At 36.7% G+C, this 20,909-nt stretch overlaps 1 non-coding gene across 1 annotated transcript; it reads left to right on the forward strand.

The window, feature by feature from the left end:
* The first annotated feature begins 20,522 nt into the window (after positions 1–20,522).
* On the forward strand, positions 20,523–20,605 carry TRNAL-UAA (transfer RNA leucine (anticodon UAA)). Its single transcript has one exon. It is a non-coding gene; the product is annotated as a tRNA-Leu (tRNA).
* Positions 20,606–20,909: the final 304 nt, after the last annotated feature.

The raw sequence follows: 20,909 nt of genomic DNA on the forward strand, positions 1-20,909 counted from the left end.
AGCAATTAAGAGTTATACCTATCCGAGGTCTTTACGAGCATTTCCTATCCTTATGAGGGTAAAACTGTCCTTACTATTGAGAAGTAAGTAGTTTCATCCTTTGGATGTAAAAGGGTCATCGTAGGGTCATCAATTGGTCATTGAAGGCAACAGCTGTGAGGATACCTTAGCATTCGAAGGGACTATCATCATTTACCCGTAGGCTACACCGAAGGGTCATCGAGGGACAAAGGCAACATTCGAGGGACTATGATGATTTAACCGAAGGGTCTCGCGGGACATGACCGTAATACTATAATCGTAGGGTAACAAAGAGAGGTCTGAGATCACTTATTTAAAGGCAAAGTTTTACAATTAATTAGGTAGCCGTAATCAAGTAGGTAATTAGGTCCACATTAAAATTAATACATTAAGACCAGTTAAGCCATTAGGGTGGATCTTCGCCATAAAATCAATACATTAAAATCAATTGAGTAATTCAGGGTGAATCTCCATAAGGGTACCCCACAAATAAAGCGGGATACCTAACAAACAATCCTTTCCTGGGGTATGTGATCCTTTACAAAACTCAACAAAACATGTCAGAACACCAAATCAGGGTGCAATCGAGGATTACACCACAAGATCACAACAGTAAATAAGGTCGGATAAATGATGCATGATAAAACATGAGTGAAAAATCAGAACAAAAAAGTCAGCTACTGTCACGTTCGCTCCTGCCTCGCCTAGCGAAGGCTTAGCGAATACTCGCTGCATGCTCGCTTAGCGATGTGCTAGCGAGCGGCTGCGGATTCTGGTTTTGATATCAGTACATTTTCAACCAATTTTATGCCTTATGGCTTTCATTACTGCAATTATATGGTTAATCATTTAAGGTATTCAGGTACATACTAAAGTTCACATGCCAAACTTAAGCTATTTTCATAAATCTAATCATAAAGCCATATGCAAATTAAGAACATAAGGCAGTAATAGCAATGTAAACCTGTTGGCAACTGAATTGCGACTTCGAATCGGCAAATCGGATTGAATTGGGAAGAGGTAACCTTGGTGCCGCCGAGTTCCTTCAGGGTTTGTCTCCCGTGAGTGTTAGGGTTTGCTTGCTAGGGCTCTCCTTTCTCCGTTTTCGTTCTCCCTTTTTCGTGACTGAAACTTGGCTATTTATAGTGACTGTGATGACCTAATGGGCTCAGAATGAAGCCCGAAAATTCTGATATATCGCAAGCTTCGCTAGGCGAAGGAGTTGCTCGCCTAGCGAGCAAGCTAGTTTGGGCCTTTTTTCTGGATCGGGTGCTTCGCTGGGCGAGTTGCATAACGAAGGGTTCGCTAGGCGAAGGAATTGCTCGCCTAGCGAGCATGCCAGTTTGGGCCATTTTCTGGATTTGGCCACCTGTGAGCTGGGTCTTTGTTCCTTTGGGCTCAGTGCCTTGAAAATAAGTTGGAGTGTCCTGGAAAATGTCTTGTAATATCAACGGGCAAATTTTGGGGTATGACAGTACCCATGAACATGTCCACTAATTCTCGATCCGTCATAGGGGGTTTGACTCTGCCAGCCAAATCTCTCCATTTTTGAGCATATTCTTTGAAACTTTCTTTAGATCCCATAGTCATATTCTGCAACTGTAGCCGAGTAGGCGCCAATTCAGAATTATACTGGTAGTGCTTGTAGAAAGTTGTCGCTAAATCAGTCCAGGTGCGGATGTTAGAGCTCTCGAGCTGATAATACCACTCTAACTGTGTGCCAGACAGACTCTCTTGGAAGAAATGGATCCATAGCTTCCTATCAGTGGTATACGGCTGAATCTTTCTCACATAAGCTCTCAGATGCGTCTGAGGACAAGACGCACCATCATACTTAGTGAAAGCGGGGACCTTGAATTTGCGAGGAATGACCATATCAGAGACCAGTCCTAAGCTTTCGAAATCCAGACCGGGCGCCTTCTGACCCTCCATAGCTAGCATGCGTTCTTCCAGCAACTTATACTTATCATCTTTTGGAGAGTACTGTTCATTCTCATAATCTTCATCGTCGTCTTCAGGGTTGAAGGGATCAACATTCTCCTCTTCCGAATCATTTTCTGTCTCCTCTTCTTGATCCTTCGGAATTCTAATCTTGACTCCTGCGGCCTGTCCTTTAAGCCTTCTTCCCGGGTTAATGTAACTCACAGCTTTCTTGTCTTTCTTCTTCTCGAGCAATAGAGTCTTCAGTTCCTCCTGCCCCTTGGATAAGTTCAAGATCATATCCTGGAATTGAGCATTCTGAGCCTGGAGATCCTTGACAGTTTGTTCGAGAGCCATTTTCCTGTTTGAGAGGAAGACCGTGAGAACATTGATCCTTTAGAGTACCTGTTATGCAATGCTATGCAATGTATAAAATGTTTTCAAGGACTTTTGGAATTTAACTTTGCGTAAACCGCCGAAAGAGGGAAACTTTTATTAATAATTTCTTTAATCAATGTTCATTACAAAAAAAATAATAAAAATACAATGAAAGCTCAAGTCTCCCAGGGACGGCTTCTTTTTGGGCGGAGATATGCATTGAGTCTTTGTTCCTCATTAAGCTGGCTGGTGAGCTCTAATACTTTCTTCCTTTCTACACCGAACTGAGTTTCAAAAGTATCCCTTTCCTCTCTCAACTGGATCCAGGATCTCTTCAATTCTTCAACATTGGTAGGCATATCTGGATAAGGAACGATCTGAGGGGCACCTCCTTCAACTTCGGGTTCGACAATCAGAGGTCTGATTGCAAGATATGGCATGGTAAGCTCACGAGCTCTGACGCGTACCCATCTGAGATAAGGTTCCATAGGAATAGAGTTTTTCTGTCCTAAAGTACTTCTTTTCACCATGTCCCAAGCTCGTACAAACCTTTGACGGAGACCTTGAGAGTCGTTGTCATAGTCAAACACAGTGCCTTGAATAATTATTTCATGTGGACCATCTCTTCGAGCATAACCAAACTGACATAGGGCTAAAGTTGGGTTATAAGTAATACCTCCTCTTATCCCCAGGAGTGGTACGTTAGAGAATTCTCCATAACGGTCAATGATGATAACATTTTCTTTGGGTTGGGGACACCAATGGATGTCTGAATGTGAGAGCGACATTATCCTTTGAGACCATTTCAAATTTTGCTCATTCTTCAAGACTGATTGAGGAAGGTGCGAAATAAACCACCTAGATAATAAAGGTACGCAGCACATGAGAGTCCCTTGCCTTTTCATAGTACGAGTGTGAAGGGAATGCAAAATGTCTCCAAGCAAGGTGGGCACAGGGTTATGAGTGAGAAATATCTTAACAGCATTCATGTCTATGAATTGATCCGGGTTAGGAAATAGCACCAAACCATAGATTAGTAGTGCTAGAACATCTTCGAAAGCATGGACATTCATAACTTTTAGGAATTCTCGGGCCTTATTTATCAGAAACTTGGCAAGTAAACCCTTAACTCCACTTCTTGTTACCCAATTAGTTTCAATGTCGGACTTTGTCATGTGTAAAGCCGCGGCAACTTCTTCAGACTTCGGAATCTTTTCTAAACCACCGAAAGGTATTTGATCAAGGATAGGTATCCCAAGCAGCCTGGAAAATTCTTCTAATGTGGGTACCAACTGATAATCTGGGAAGATGAAGCAATGATGTTTAGGATCGAAGAACTGGAATAGAACTCTCATCATATCTTCTTTGAAACCGGTGGTAACTAAATTGAGGAGAGAACCATGTTTCTTGATGAACTGAGCATGATCGGGAAGCTCTGACACTAAATTCTTGAGTTGAGGAGAGATCGCTACAAGATTGATCCGGATGGTCTTCCTGGAAGCCATAGCCTTTGCAAAACAGAGCAAAGTTAAATCCCTAAGTCCTTGAAATGGTTAGTACAATGCCATGATGTCATGATGTCATGATGTTATGATGTTATGATGTTATGATGTTATGATGTTATGATGTTATGTAAGTAACAAACACAAGCAAGTCACACCGCAATCATTCCTAGGTTTTAAGGCTTGTATGAGTTCCATGGGTAAGTACCCTCCCCACTGAAGTTTGGTTGGTTCCACCTGTCCTAGAATAGTAACCGGGTTCTAGAAGGATCTCAAATCATCGACCTTTCCTTAAGTCCACTTCAGTGCAACACCAAGCGGTTGACCAAAATTTCCCTAAAGTCCAATCTCAAAGAGTGTAGTATCGAGTATCAACCAACCCCAGTCGGAACCGAAGTCAGTTATCTCACTACTTTCTAATGGCTAGGATGAGTCAATTAGGGTTCTAAAGGTCTGGTTAATGCTTTGATGACACCACGCAGACGCCAAATTTTTCCTCAAGTAAACATGAGGAACATCAGGACATCTAAAGTGTCACATCAACCGTAGCCATCATTTTAACCATTCCAGTATACGTCGGACAGTCGCGATGATCTCTTGCTACTTACCTAAGGTACACTAGATCCGGGTGTAGGATCTTTCACTCAAGCTTAGAATACCCAAACAATCCCTTAAAAGTAAATCAGACGAAGGAACAATTCGAAAACATAAATGACCTTTTTTTTTTAAGGTAACCTCTCTTTTTAAGTCCCCAGCAGAGTCGCCAGTTCTGTTATACGGTGAACTGACTTTTGTTTTGCTTCGGAAAGCAAATGTCGCGGATAGCAAGAGTCGCCACCGACTTTTCTTTTATCCAATAAGGAAAGGCGGAAAAGAATAGGAAAGACCTTGATTAGATTTTGGGTTCGGGAGGTACATTATACAAAGGGAAGGTGCTAGCACCCTTTGTATCCATGGTTATCCATGGGCTCTTAATTGTTTAATCACTTATGTTTTCCTTGTTTGAAAAAGTGTTTGAGAAATACTTAGAAAATGTTTTGAAAAAGAGAGTTTAACTTTGTAATGATTCTTGTACGAATGTATACAAAGTGTTTATCTCGTTTAATTTTGAAAGTTGTTTAGAAAAATATAACCCGACAATGATTCTAGTGCGAATGTATACCAAGTGGTGATTTTCTAATAGAGGTTTTGCAAAGTGTGAGGTGTGAAAAGTGTTTTAAGTCGTGAGTAAGCATTTAAGAGTTATACCTACCCAAGGTCTTTATGGGTATTTCCTATCCTTATGAGGGTAAAACTGTCCTTACTATTGAGAAGTAAGTAGTCTTATCCTTTGGATGTAAAGGGACATCGTAGGGTCATCGATTGGTCATTGAAGGCAACATTTGTAAGGATACCTTAGCATTCGAAGGGACGATCATCACTTAACCGTAGGCTACAACGACGGGCCATCGAGGGACAAAATCATATATTCGAAAGCAACATCCGAGGGACTATGATTTATCTTATAGGGACATGATGATTTAATCGTAGGGTCTTTGCTAAGTGTATCCCCACATTCGCGGGACATGACCGTAATACCGTAAGGCAACAAAGAGAGGGCCAAGATCATGTATTCCAAGGCAACATTTGTAATCAATTAGGTAATTAGAATGAATCTCCACAAGGGTATCCCACAAATAAAGTGGAATACCTAGCAAGCTACCTTCTTCGGGAGTATGTGAGCCCTTACAAAAATTCAACAAACGGGTTAGAATACCAAGACGGAGTGCAATCAATAGTTGCACAGTAAAAAGGGATCGCAGCAGTAATAATGTCAGGCAAATGATACACAGTTATAATAGAACATGTCAGATAAGCACAGAATAGAACAGAAAAAAAATCAGCGATTGTCATGTTCGCTACTGCCTCGCCTAGCGAAGGCTTGGCGAACATTCGCTACATGTTCGCTTAGCGATGTGCTAGCGAACGGCTGCGGGTTCTGGGTTTAATAACAGTACGATTTCAGAAGACTCCAAACCCTATGGCATCCATTACAGAAATTACATGGTTAAACATTCCAGACATTCATGCATACTTAAATCCATATGCAAAACCTAAGATACATTTATAAATTAAATCTTAATGCCACATGTAAATTGGGAACATAAAGCGGTAGTGGTAGTCCGAACCTGTTTGCAATTGAATTGCACCGTTGAATTGGCAGATCACTCTTAGGGTTGGTGCCGGATTAAGTTGGGCGGTGGTAACCTTTGTGCAGATGAGTTTCCTTCAGGGTTTCCTTTAGGGTTGCTCTGAATTCTCTTGGTTAGCCTCCAGGGTTTGCTGTCTATGTGTGTTTGTGTTTCTCCCCTTTCTTTTTCGTTCCCCTTTTTTCTGAATGAAGCTCTGGTATTTATAATGATTTTTTTTGTGACCTGATGGGCTCAGAATGAAGCCCAAAATTCCTGGTATCTGCAAGCTTCGCTAAGCGAGTAGGGTAGCGAAGGGTTCGCTAGGCGAGCGCTTAGCGAGGCTCTAGCGAACGCTCCCAGATTTGGACAAATGCATAGCTAGTACCTACTCGCTAGGCGAGCATCTAGCGAGCAGGTAGCGAGCATTCCAGTAGCCAACTCATCAAAACTCGCTGGAGCGAGGGCTAGAGCGTGGGCTTCGCCTAGCGAAGGATTTGCTCGCCTAGCGAGCATGCCAGTTTAAGTCATTTTCTGGATTTGGCCACCTGTGTGCTAGGTCTCTGTTCCTTTAAGATCAATGTCTTGAAAAATGAGTGGGAGTGCCTTGAAAAATGTCTTGAAAGATTAACGGCCAAATTTTGGGGTATGACAACATGGTTTTATACTATGATCATCAATGAGTGTGATAAAAAATCTATTGTCACCAATGGAATCAACTTGCATCGGTCCATAAGATCTGAATACACCACCTAAAGGTGACACTTGGTTCTAAAACATACAGCATTGCTAAATTTTCCCTTATGTTGCTTCGTTTGCACACAGTCTTGACAAACTTCAGCTAGTATGTTGATCAATGGTAATTTGACAACCATCTTTTTCCTTTGCAAGATGTTGAGATCTCTAAAGTTGAGATCGCCAACCCTATAATGCCATAACAATTATTCTCTACTAGCTGCAGTATCAAGACACCTATGCTCCATAACCTTCAACTCAACTTTGAAAGTTCTATTGGGAGCTATAGAAGCTTTTTGGACCAAAACTTTGTTTGCATCCATAATGCATAACATCTTGTTCTCCATATGAATATTGTAATCCTTCCCAAGAAATTGGCCAATACTTAGAAGATTACACTTCATTTTGGGGATATACAATGCATCCTTTATCAAAGAATTTCCACCATTCATTCTCTTGATCGATACATCATTGATCCCTTCCACCGCTAGACTGGTATTATCTACGACCTTTACTTTGTTCTTCATGATACAATTGATTGTAACAAACCAATATTTCCTACCCGTCATATGCGTTGAACACTCAGAGTCCAAATACTATTAATCAATTGCATTGAACTGCTTCTTTCAAAGTCACCATTGCATTTCCTTTAGCATGTAACCGCTTGGCATAAAACTAGAAACGGTTACACTTTTGTTCTACAGTGTTTGTCAAACTACTGATGCTATTTTGCACTTTTTGATGATACATTCTTCTTCTGTATTCATAACCAAGAGTGTGCTCTCATCATCAAACTCTTGTCTTGCAACTTGAGGTTCTTTCTTGTTGGCATTGCACTCTCCTGCAAAATGACAAAGCTTTTGACAATTAAAGCATTGCACACTGATCTTGTCAACCATCCTTTTTTATCCTCTACCTCTTATATTTCCACCTTTAGATTTGTTTGATCCAACAACCATATTTCCATTATTTTCACCCTTTTGGAATGTTAAATTTTTGGAACTTTTGGATTCTCTTCCACCAAAATTTTGAAATTTACCTTAACCTTTGTTCATATGCCACTTTTTCTTCACCTTCTTGTTTCGCTCATTGAAACGGGCTTGCAAATCGATCTCAGCCTTTTTCTTATCAACTTTTTTTCCTCCATTTTCTGCTCATGTGCATCAAGAGAGCTCTGTAACTCCTCTTTGATCATCGTTGCAAGATCATTCTATTCCTCCATCGCAACCACTACATTATCAAATATTAACGTCAAATAACTTAATCCTTTAGCGACAACATACTACACTATGATTATTTATCCACATGCCTTCACTTTGTTTACAAATCTTACAATTCTCATTGTAAATTAATAAATTGATTCCTTCTCTTCCATATGAATCAACTCGAGATGCCTCTTGTGAGTTTGTAACCTCGCCATATTTTCCTTGTCATCTCCTGCATAAGTTTTCTCCTAGATTTTCCAAGCTTTCTTCGAAGTTGTGCAATCACCTGCTTTCTCAAAATTATCTAGAGCCATACATTCATGGAGCAAAAACAACACCTTGTAACATTTCATCTTCTCTTCCTTATGCCTAGAACTTTGTGCATCTGTTGTACCTTCTACAAATGGAGTAACACCATTCTTGATCACTTCAAGAATATCTTGGTAACCTAAAAACACCTTCATTTGTTTGCACCAATTACTGTAATTATTCGTATTGAGAATCGAGATATTTGCAGGGATTCGTTCATTGGAAACTGAAGTGATTTTTGCACACTAGGTGTTTAATAGATTGAACCTCGCTCTAAATGCCAAATGTTTGAACTTGGAACTACAAGATTGGTGAAAATTATTGAGCGTGGAGAGGGGGTGAGAGAGAGAGAGAGAGAGAGAGAGAGAGAGAGAGAATGAAAGAGAGAGTGATAATTAAGGGTGAAAAAATGAGCATTAATTCATTCATGAGATACCCAAAAGGTATTTACATAATCACACAAGATGGAGTACAATTATAAAACAAATAAAACTGGAAAGTCGCGGGTGTAACCGATTGACATATTATGTCAATTGGTTGCACTACTTTACATACTCAATTTTAACTAAAGAGTTCCAGGTGTAATTGGTTGATATAAAAGTGCAACTTGTTACATGCACTAGAATTAACTTTTTTTCTCAACATTCCCAAGGCATAATTGAAAGAACATTTCAAGATTACGCACTAAAGAAACAATTAAACAAGGACCTCTTAAGGAATAAATTTATGTATAAATTAAGACCAATTTATACTCTTTCTTAGTTTTGGAAATAATATTTAAAAAAACAATGGAGGGAAGATGCAAATTGACCTATTCATCCTCATAAAATCATCTTCGTGGAAAATGGAATTTTATTCCTTGAGTTTACATATTAAACTCTTACCTTTTCCTAGCGGCCTAACTTTCTACTCTCCTAGGGCATCAAATTTTTTTACGCGACATGGTCGGCAAGATAGGGCTTCATGGCCCTCACTCCTCCACTACCGCCAATTTTCACATGGTGGTGTGTGTCCCACGTTGATATCGAGTTAATGTACATGCCCATTGATTCGAGACTACGTGAATATATAATTATTCAATATTCGCAAAAAAAGATGCCATAAGTTTGGAAACAAATTGTATCAATTTTGAAAACATTCGCCCAAGATTTACATATAAGGGAGGACTATTGTATCACGAACTTGCTTACGTATTGCCAACACTAATACAAAATGTACATTTATTAATATCGTCTTTCTTTGGCCATTTACTCAACCACCATAATAACTCATTTTTATCTTTATCTTGATCTTGATCTTATACTTCATCTTTATCTTGATCTTCTAGAAGAATGTTCTTCAAAATACCTACACAATCAGAAGCTCTTACCTCTACCGACTTGGGATTACTTTTATCAAAGGTAACATGGAATGATTCTTTTATAGACATGTCTCTTTTATTAAATATTTTGAAATATTTAGTAAAAGTGGAATGTCCTAAGAATAGACCTTCATCAAATTTAGCGTCAAATATTTCAAGATTATCCTTTAGTTGTTAAGGACAAAACATTTGCATCCGAACATACGAAGGTGAGAAATATTGGGCTTAGTTTGTATAACTCATAAAGAGTTTTCTTTAGAAGTGACCTTATCAAGACATAGTTTATTATATAGAAAGCATTGATTACTACGTTAGCCCAAAAGTTCTTAGGAATGTTAGTCTCATTGAGCATCATTCTTTAAAGTTATTCAAAAGATCTATTTTCTCTTCCACCATCCCATTTTGTTGAGGAGTATGTTGGATTAGAGAAAGTATGCTTAATTCCATTCTCATTATAAAACTGTTCTAATTCCTCATTTTGGAATTCACCTCCATGATCACTTTGGATATATGCAATGCTTAATCCATTCTCGTTTTGGATAACCCTGACTAATTTTCAAAAGGCATCAAACACATCACTTATATCTAATAATAAAATTCTCATGTAAAGTGAATAAGTCAACCCGTATTACAAGGGCATAATAGTTCTCACCAAAACTAATGGTTTTGGATGGGCCAAAAATATCCATATGCAAAGATTATAAAGGAATATTTGAATAAACAATAATTTTATTTAAAAGAGGCACTTACTTGTTTACCTTTTTAGCATACATCAACTAACCATTTATTTTCAAACCACAAGTGTGGTTGAACGATTATTGAAATTCATTTCTTCGGATGACAAGATGTCAAACAGAATGTTGGAACAATGTGTATGACGATTTAAATGCATAACAGACTAAATATAGGCAGAATATAAATAACACAAGAATTGGTAACCTAGTTCGGTGCAAAATCACATACTTATGGAGGGTGTTAATCTAATGAAATGAAATTCACTCTTAATAGTCAAAAGTACAAATTGAAATGATTTGAACTCACCTAGTTCAATGCCTCTTTTCCTAATATTACATCTTAATTTCTACACTCTCCCTAAATCTGAGACACCTCTCACTTTCACTCGAGCACTCTCCCAAGTGTGTTTATTCAGTTAAAAATATGAAAGATAAAATTTCTAATACAATTCAAAATGGTATTCAACTGATTTAGAATTAATGCCTAGGAATATAGTGTACAAACTAGAAATACAAAGAGTCAACTAAAACTCTCCTATAGAGTATATATTTTCTCTTGAGGTCTAAGTTTTCACAAAGTAGATTTCCTCCTCAAATGGTAACGAAATTCCAGCTAGAAAGCCCAGTAGGGTTTGAAGTTGAAAACGACTAAACCTTCAAAAAATACATGAGATCAATCTTCAAAAATGTTGAGTTAAAATCTTGGTCGATAACATCTAAAACTAATATGAATTTATTGATTATAAAAAAATCTTGCTTAAATTGATTCAGATTATTCTTCCTTTAGACCAAAAATGCACATGATCAACTAAATCTTCATTATGATGATTGGGGTCCTAGATTGATACAAATCTTGAACAAATAAGAACACCAAATGCAATCTTACTAAAAACAAATTTAGGATAATTCTTTTCCAAATCCAAACACATGCTAACACAATCATATCCTTGATTGGACAGAAAAGGAAACAAAACTCAAAGGAGCAATATAATCTTCAATCAACCATGCATGCCAAGAAAGTAGTATGAGACAGGATATCACACAGAATGTCAGACATTTTGCTTAACATGTTGCTTTCCATGAATCTTTATAAAGTCAGTTCTAAATATTCATTAAGACAAATCCAATAGTGTCTTTACTTGATATAAATAATAATTATAAACTCTTGAGTAAATAATTCAGAATCTCTTCCCAAATAGAAACACATTATAAATCACCATTAACAAAAATTGGTGATTTTCTCATTAAATGCAAAATCCAAATCTTGTAATTAAAAAAAAATCTAGTTGAATATCTTCATGCAATATTTGTTTAATTAAATCATCAATTAATATCTTTGCAAATCCACTTAACCAAAATATTAGACTAAACCAAATATTTCCTCCAAAGCATATCCAATTAAAAAATTTCTTCAAGGCACATCTAATTAAATATTTTCAATCAATGCAAATCAAATTAAATATTTTCAAAATGATTCTGATAATTATCACTTTTTTACCAAAATATTTACAACACAAATTTGTAAAATCTTGAATAAATCAACCATTATTGGATCACAAAATTTGGAATCAATCGTAAAATCAAACGAACCAAAATCAACCCTTCCAAAAATAGTGTATAGAGAAACACATAGCCAAGATTTCCTCAACAACTTTTGAGACATCTTGCTCAACATTTTCCTTATAAAAAAAGTCAATCCATATATAATAACAAACTCCCCTTTGGACTATTTTTTAGGTAAAAGATTAGACACTTCTTCAAGGACATACCACAGATAGCACATAAGCAAGGATTTTAACGTTATCCCATAATAAAATGAAAGTGTGCCCTTTTATCTCTCTATTTGCCTCAAAAGAGAGAAAGGTTAGAGAATAGCGTACAAACATGCAGCAAAAATCAACTAAGACTATCTAGAACATAAAAAACTCATAAAAACCAACAAACCAGCAACAAATCTAGATAATAGACAATATATTAAACACATTCTTACACACAATCTTCCAAATCATATCTCTAGAACACATACACAACAAATATCACAACATAACACAAAAATCAAATTAACAACAACAATAGAGATCAAAAAATACAGTAGACCATAGCACAGAAAACCCAATAGTCAAATCAGGGACAATTGGTTGAGATGAAACACCTCTTAACTTACCTTGGACATCCTTAGGCTTGGCGAGAGTAGAAACACCTCTTAACTTACCATATGCCTTTCCTCTAATAACTATGCCTTTCATACGAACTACACGAACTTTCCAAACTAAAATATTTTTTCATGCATTTTCTTCTTTCATGTCTTCTTTGCATTACGATAAGTGTCCATACCTTTCTGTGCTCCTACCATTGTTTCAAATTAAATCAAGAACTTTGTTGAGGAATTTGAAGACTTAAATATTGATTTGAAGCGCGAAAGAAAAAACGGGAAAATGTAGTCTTTTTGAAAATTTAAACACAATAACTTCGCTTTGTTGTGCTCAAACATGCAAGTGAGATTATTAATGGAATTTGTGTGCCAATAAAGGTTCCAGTATGCCCAAGAAAAAACACTCACCCATGCTTTCTATAATTCCTATAAGTTGATAATGTAATGGCCTAAAGCTGATAGGAGATTCTCGAATTGGACACCATCAAGAGCTTTTATGAATATAATAACTAGTTGATAGTCTGTTCGAACAAGCTCAAGGGTAGTATTCTTATCTTTAACTAGTTCCTTGACCAATTGATGACAAATATCAAAAGGATTTGTTCTTCTGCATTTAACATAACTTTTATATATGGAACTTTAGTTGTCACAATATTATGTCATGAAATCATGTGTCACATTATATTCTTTGAGCATTTGTTTCCTCCATAATGGTCTAGCATAACTACTTCCAACAACATTATACTATGCTTCTTCCCAATCAATGTCATAATATCCAACTAGCAAAGAATTGGTATTGGAAGAATATAAAAGACCATAATCGGATGTTCCACTTATGTACTTTATGATTCTATTGACTTGAGTAGGATGAATAATCTTAGGATTTTCTTAAGAGTGAGCACACACACCAATAGAAAGTATTTTTTGGACAAATGACAGAGAGACACAAAAGGCTACCAATCATAATTTTGTAGAGGCTTTGATCAACAGTCACACCTTGCTCATCTTTAGAGAGCTTGGCATGAGTGGTAGTAGGTGTATATTTGTGCCTACAATTTTCCAGGCCATATTTCTTCATAATATTTCTAGCATATATACTTTGATAAAAAAATATGCCATCTTTCATTTGCTTCACTTGAAAACAAATAAAGTAAGTAAGTTCACCTACCATGCTCATCTCGAATTTAGCTTGCATTGGTAGAACAAAATCATATAATATCTTACTTGACCTCCCTCGAAACATAATGTTGTCAACATAACTTTGAATTATAATAAGATTCCTATTTTCTTTCAAAATGACAGCATCCATGTTGTTGACATCAATTTCAATATCCTTGATGACTTCCACATGATCACCCTTCTCATTGACACCATCCATGTCATTGACATCATTAACATCCTCAATGATTTCTACATTCAAGTACCTATTGAGTAAGGAATTTTTCACATCCATCTGGTAAAGTTTGAATTTCATGAGAGAAGATACTCCTAGTAAAAATATGATGGCTTTAAGACGGGCAATATGAGAAAAATATTTATCAACGTCAAACCTTTCAATTTTGATAATTCTGGTACGCAAATATCAGATCTCGTATGCGATGTCACGACACTAATATCAGGACTTCAAACAACAATAATAGTAAGCAGATAACAGATGTTGTATACGATGTCACAACACCAGGATTAGGATATGTCACACTATAAACAATTATGCAGATAACAGATGTTGTATACGATGTCAGAACACCAAGTTTAGGATATGTCACACCAGAAACAATAACAGTATTAGATTGAAGTTCTAAATAGCCAATGGTTTTTCAAACTTCTCACTTAATCGCTACCCGTGTAATTTCTATCTAGGGCATACCTAGATATGAGACCCCTCTCACTTCTCTTCAATCACACAACAATGAGAATAACTAAAAAACAAACAAAGAACAAAAGATAAACTTCCAATGAAACATAATGCACTCTTTCTTAAAAGCTCATGAGTGATTCACAATTATAACTCAATTAACTCAATCCAATTCAAGTATCAAAGAGATACTAGAATGGCTCACAAATAACAACAACAACTAAACCCTAACAACAACAATTTCCAGCGCAACTCTCTCTTTGGTACATTAGGTTTAGTAACTCCCTCTTTATATTGCCTTTTGTAAGCATGGGCTTAGGCATAAAAAATAAGCAGATCCAAAACAAATCAAATCAAGTTAAATCAATTCAACTCTGATGTCTCATTAAATGTTTTGATATCTGTCTGCAGAATCAAATCAAATATTTCCTTAAATGTTTCAACATCCATTCTGCACAATCTTCTGCAGAATCAAATCAAATTTGATCTAATGCTTCCTTAAAATGTATCAAAATCCCTTTTTATGAAGCAAGTGCACAGTTGAAAATGAAACAAGAGTTCCTGAAATAAACCTTCTTGGACGCCAAATATGATAGCTAAATATTCAGAGATTCTTCAAATATCTCACAATAAAATAATTCTTCCAAGTAAAACAAAACATGCAAAGATGTCTGATCAACATGTCACGACATCTTGCTCAACATCTTGTTGTGATACAAGTTTTAACAAAATTGCTACCAATCATAAAAACACAGAACTAACAATATCCCCCTTTGACAAATTTTGACTAAAACAACCTTTGCATAATATAGCTGGAGAAAAGATAAAACAACAGCAATAATCACAAGCACAAAAACCAATCACTTGGTATAACACCAAGACATATCAGAGGCACACACAACAGAAACAAGTAGTAGAAACCCAACCTCACATCAAAGACATAGAGATAAATAAACTCTCACACCCCAATCCTCCTCCAGAAACAAAATGTCAGGACATTTTGTTTGACATCACAGCAAGCACACAACAGCCTAAGCACCAACATAATTCTCTGAAACAAAATGTTAGGACATTTTGTATGACATCACAACAAGTACACAACAACCTAAGCAGAAACAGAATTCTCTGAAACAAAATGTCAAGACATTCTGTCTGACATCACCACAAGTACACAACAACCTTGGTACAAACAAATCAAACTTCCCCTGAATGTCATGACCAGCAGCACATAAATAACTCCCTATGTCACACAGGAAGCATACCCCCCCTCAAAGAAACAACCTTAATAGAGAATACAAAAATATCAAGAGCATAACTAGACATCTCTACACTATCTACTCCCCCTTTTTAGCCAGTATATGACAAACCAAGCAAACCTTCATCAATGGTAACAAAACAATAGAGCAAAGCAGTAGTAGAACATGTGAGTTAGAGGTACAGACCATGGCACACAGAGGTGCAATAATCAAGGAAAAGGCCTACAAAAAACATGCAAAATCAAACAAAAAAATAAACAGCTCATATGTCAGCTGAAGCATCTGATTCATTCCTTGCTGACTCAATGTTTGACTCAATGTTTTCCACATTTTCTGAAGCATTAGTCTGCTGAGATGATGTTCCAACATATTCATCGGCATTAGTCCCTTTTACACCTAGTTGAATCATCAACCACAACATTAATGGATTCCATCACGCCCTTGGTTATGGAGTTAAATACTTTGTAAGCTCTACTGTTTGTAGAGTAACCAAGAGATATCCCTTTGAGATTCAGATGTCCAAGCTTTTGGTGCCACAACTTGACTTCACCTTCCTTGGACATTAGGCATGTGGAAGAACAAGTAGTTTCATGTGGAACAAGCTTAGGTTTCCACTCCTTTCTAGTTTTAATCATTACATGATTAGCCCTAGGATGTGTTGGATGTTTTCAATAACCATGCAGTATGTAGCAGAAAGGCTTTATATGTCCATATTTACCACAATAATGACATTTCCAAGGCAAAAACTTGACTTTAGTTTGAGTTTCCTAATGTCTGGCAGGATGTTGTAACATTTGGTTGGACATCATGGGCTCATACTCCTTTCTGGAGGAATAAATTTTGTGACAGGGGTTTTTCCTTGTTTATTTTGCTATTGGTAATTAAAACCTATGCCTTTTAAGTTTCCAACCGCTTTTCCAACTTAAAGTATTTCATCTAGCATATCAGACCCATTGTTCAACATTCTTATGGATTTGGTCATATTTTCAAGTTTAGAAGACAATAGAGTTACCTCATTTTCAAGATCAGTTACAATAGATAAAGGTTTCTCTTTTTCAGCTTGTTGTTGAGCTACGATTCTCTTTTGCTCTTCTCCTGTCTTACACACCTCTTCACTTCTGACACAAAGCTCTTTGTAGGAAGCAACTAATTCATCATAAGAGACATCCTCATCATAATAATCTGTAGGATCAAGCGCTTACCACTGCGCTAAAAGCATTTGCTGTTAGTGAGGGTGCAACTTTATTTCCTTATAGTATGAGATCTCAGGGGCTGCACCTAAAGCGAGGTTTGTAAGCTCCCTCTAAGCGCCATGGGTTGGGATGTTAAGCCCATTCAAATCCCTAAGGGTGACGCTGGATTTATTTATCAAACAATCTCCCCCCCCCCCCCAGTGTCAGCCGGGGGGATTCGAACCCATAACCAAGCTCTGATACCACTTGTATGATCAAGCGCTTACCACTGCGCTAAAAGCAATTGCTGTTAGTGAGGGTGCAACTTTATTTCCTTATAGTATGAGCCCTCAGGGGCTCCACCTAAAGCGAGGTTTGTAAGCTCCCTCTAAGCACCATGGGTTGGGATGTTAAGCCCATTCGAATCCCTAAGGGTGACGCTGGATTTATTTATCCAACATAATCTTCATCAGATTCATATATACCAGTGAAACCTGTAACTTGCTAAGTAGTTTCATCATCAGTTTCACCTTCAGAATCATCATAGGAAGAAAGAGGAAAACCCTTCTTTTGTTTCTTGAGATACGTGGACATTACTTTGACCAAAACCCTCACATTCATGACACTGAATACCTTTTCCCTGATTGGGCTTTTCTTCTATTCTTTCTTTTCTCTATGAATCACTATTCTTGCTGATGTCAGATGAGATGTTCTTGACATTTGGTCTCGACTTCCTGTCCATTCCCTTCAGCACCTTGTTGAATTATCTCTTAAGAAGTCCAATAGCATTATACATTCCCTCATCAGTATCCAAGTCATATTGGTCCTCTCCATCTTCAGTGTTGGATACAAAATCTATGCTCTTGTTCTTCTTTTCATATATGTCACTAATACCCAATTCAAAAGTTTGGAGTGACCCAACAAGTTCATCTACTCTCATGTTGCTGATGTCTTGGGCTTCTTCAATGGTTGTGACCTTCATGTCAAATTTCTTAGGTAGGAACCTGAGAATTTTTCTAACCAGCTTTTCTTCTGACATCTTCTCTTCTAAGGCACTAGATGAATTTTCAATTTTAAGAACATTCATGTGAAAATCATGAATACTCTCATCATCTTTCATCTTTAGATTCTCAAATCTGGTAGTGGGAAGCTGAACTCTAGACATCTTCACTTTAGATGTGCCTTCATGGGTGGTTCTGAGAATTTCCCATGCATCTTTCGCCATAATACAAGTGTTTATTCACCTGAATATGTTTTTGTCAACTCCATTGAATAGAGAATTCACAGCTTCAAAGTTTCTAAGAGCTCATTCATCTTGTTCCTTAGACCAGTCCTATTCAGGCTTCAAGTCAGTAGTAGCCTTCCCATCTTTGTCCTTCATAACAGGATGTTCCCAGCCCTTAATGAATGCTTTCCAAGTCTTGCTATCTGTAGATTTTAGGAATGCCACCATATGTGACTTCCAATAGTCATAGTTGGTGCCATCTAATATGGGTGGTCTGTTAACAAGTCCTCCTTCCATGGTACCAGAAAGTATCTTCCCCAGATCTCACCCAAAAATAGAGCAGGATGCCTACTCTGATACCAATTGAAAATTCTGGTACGCAAATATCAGATGTCGTATGCGATGTCACGACACTAATATCAGGACTTCACATAACAATACTAGTAAGTAGATAACAGATGTCGTATACGATGTCACGACACCAGGATCAAGACATGTCACACCAGAAACAATTATGTAGATAACATATGTTATATTCGATGTCACGACACCAGGTTCAGGACATATCACACCAGAAATAATAACAATGTAAAGAGCATGAAGAAAATAACACAGGTCAATTGTTAACCCAGTTCGGTGCAACGTCACCTACATTTGGGGGCATCCAAGCCAGGAAGGAAATCCACTATAACAGTATTAGATTGAAGTTCTAAATAGCCTATGGTTTTACAAACTTCTCACCTAATCACTACCCATGGAATTTCTATCTAGGGCATACCTAGGTATGAGACCCCTCTCACTTCCCTTCAATCACACAATAATGATAACAACTAAAAAAACAAACAAAGAACACTAGACACACTTCCAATGAAACATAATGCACTCTTGCTTAAAAGCTCATGAGTGGTTCACAATTACAACTTAATAAACTTAGTTCAATTCAAGTATTAAAGAGATACTAGAATGGCTCACAAATAAAAACGATAACTAAACCCTAACAATAACAAATTCCAGCGTAACTCTCTCTTCTGTACATTAGTTTTAGTAACACCCTCTTTAAATAGCCTTTCGTAAGCATGGGCTTAGGCATAAAAAATCAGCAGATCTAAAACAAACCAAATTAAATGTGATGTCTCATTAAATGTTTTGACATCTATCTCCAGACTCAAATAAAATTTTTCCTTAAATGTTTCGACATCCATTCTGCACAATCTTCTGCAGAATCAAATCATATATGATATAATATTTCTTTGAAATGTCTCAACATCCCTTTTTATGAAATAAGTGCACAGCTGGAAACGAAACAAGAGTTCCTAAAATAAACCTTCTTGGACAGTCAGATATGGTAGCTAAATATTCAGAGAATCTTCAGATATCTCATAATAAAATAAGTCTTCCAAGAAGAAAAACAAAACATGCATAGATGTGTGATCAACACTTCAGGACATCTTGTTGTGATACAAGTTTTAACAAAATTGATGTCAATCATAAAAACACAGAACTAACAAATTTAAGCATAGTATTCTACTACAAGTCATTCTTTTCTAGTAACAATCTCATTTCCTCAGACTTATTCTTGTAAGTCCATTTTCCCAATGGTATTAGCAGAATTTGGTCTAGGAAGAAGTTCCCATAATTAATTTCTTTAAAACTTAAGAAGCTCTTATGGATCTTTTCTTTGTGTGGTGAAACATTCATCTAGATATCATATAAAGTTTTCAATAGGATGATTCTTAATAATACTTGTTGATGGTTATTTTCTTTTAGTATCACTATCTTTATCATCATCTAAATTTTCATATGCTTCAATAGACTGCACATTGTTTCTTATATTCTCAGTAACACCTTGCTCAATATTATGACTAGAAAGATCATACTATTCATCCTCATAGGGAGTCACTTTAGTTTGAACATCATTAAAAATGAGTTTTAAAGGTTTTATTAGTGATTTTGTGCGCTTATTAAACACTATATACTTTTTGTTTTTATTTTAACACAAAGGCATCACTACCGATAGACTTCAACCACTAATCAATATAGTGTATAGACATTGTCCTAGTTCCGGGTGCTTCAATTTTTTTAATAATGGTGTCACAAAAGTACCAACATAAACATATATGTTTACTGTTGAAACTTAGAACCACAAGATTGGTGGAAATTATCGAGTATGGAGAGAGAGAAAGAGAGAGAGGGGGGAAAGAGATGGTAGGCTGATGCTTGGCTTCTTGTGGAGCCTAGAGCATCGATCACTCTGTCTGCATGCTCCGATATTGAAGTAGAATGGATAATTCACTATGTCTTTCTCTGTGCCAAAAATTGATGCCAAAAGTTCCACCATTGAAGACGAATAAATGTAAAATCATTTGATTTAATTTAATACGGAGTAAGGAATTTTTCTACGTTAGGGTTTTGTTGATTTTGTAAGGATGGGATTGGTTATAAGTTTCTTCTTAATTCTAGATTGTTCATGACATTAAATCTAAGTGAAAATTATTTTGATTAATTATTGTATGTGAAAAAATAACAACAAGCTGGTTTACCCGAGAGGTTAAGGGGGAAGTCTTAAGATCTTCTGCACGTAAGTGCGCGTGGCTTCGAACCCCACAGCCAGCAATGTTTTTTTCCTAATTGTTGTATACTACATAAAAACTAATGTTATACAAATATTTTCTACTTCAATTTTTTTAAAATAATTTTTTTTCTCACCAAATTAAATACTTTTTTGCTTTGATGATCTTCTAACATTTTCTTCCATTTTGTCTTCAACGGGGGCTGGTTCTGTACCTTCCAGCACTGCATCAATGCATTTCTTATTAGTGTAACTGGTTGACATATTATGACAACCGATTGCACTCTACTGCAACTCTTTTATTTTGTTGAAAATGGCATTCCTACTAATCATGATCCTTCTATTTGT

This window comes from Lathyrus oleraceus, chromosome 3 (assembly GCF_024323335.1).
Source record: "Lathyrus oleraceus cultivar Zhongwan6 chromosome 3, CAAS_Psat_ZW6_1.0, whole genome shotgun sequence".
Lineage (NCBI taxonomy): Eukaryota > Viridiplantae > Streptophyta > Magnoliopsida > Fabales > Fabaceae > Lathyrus > Lathyrus oleraceus.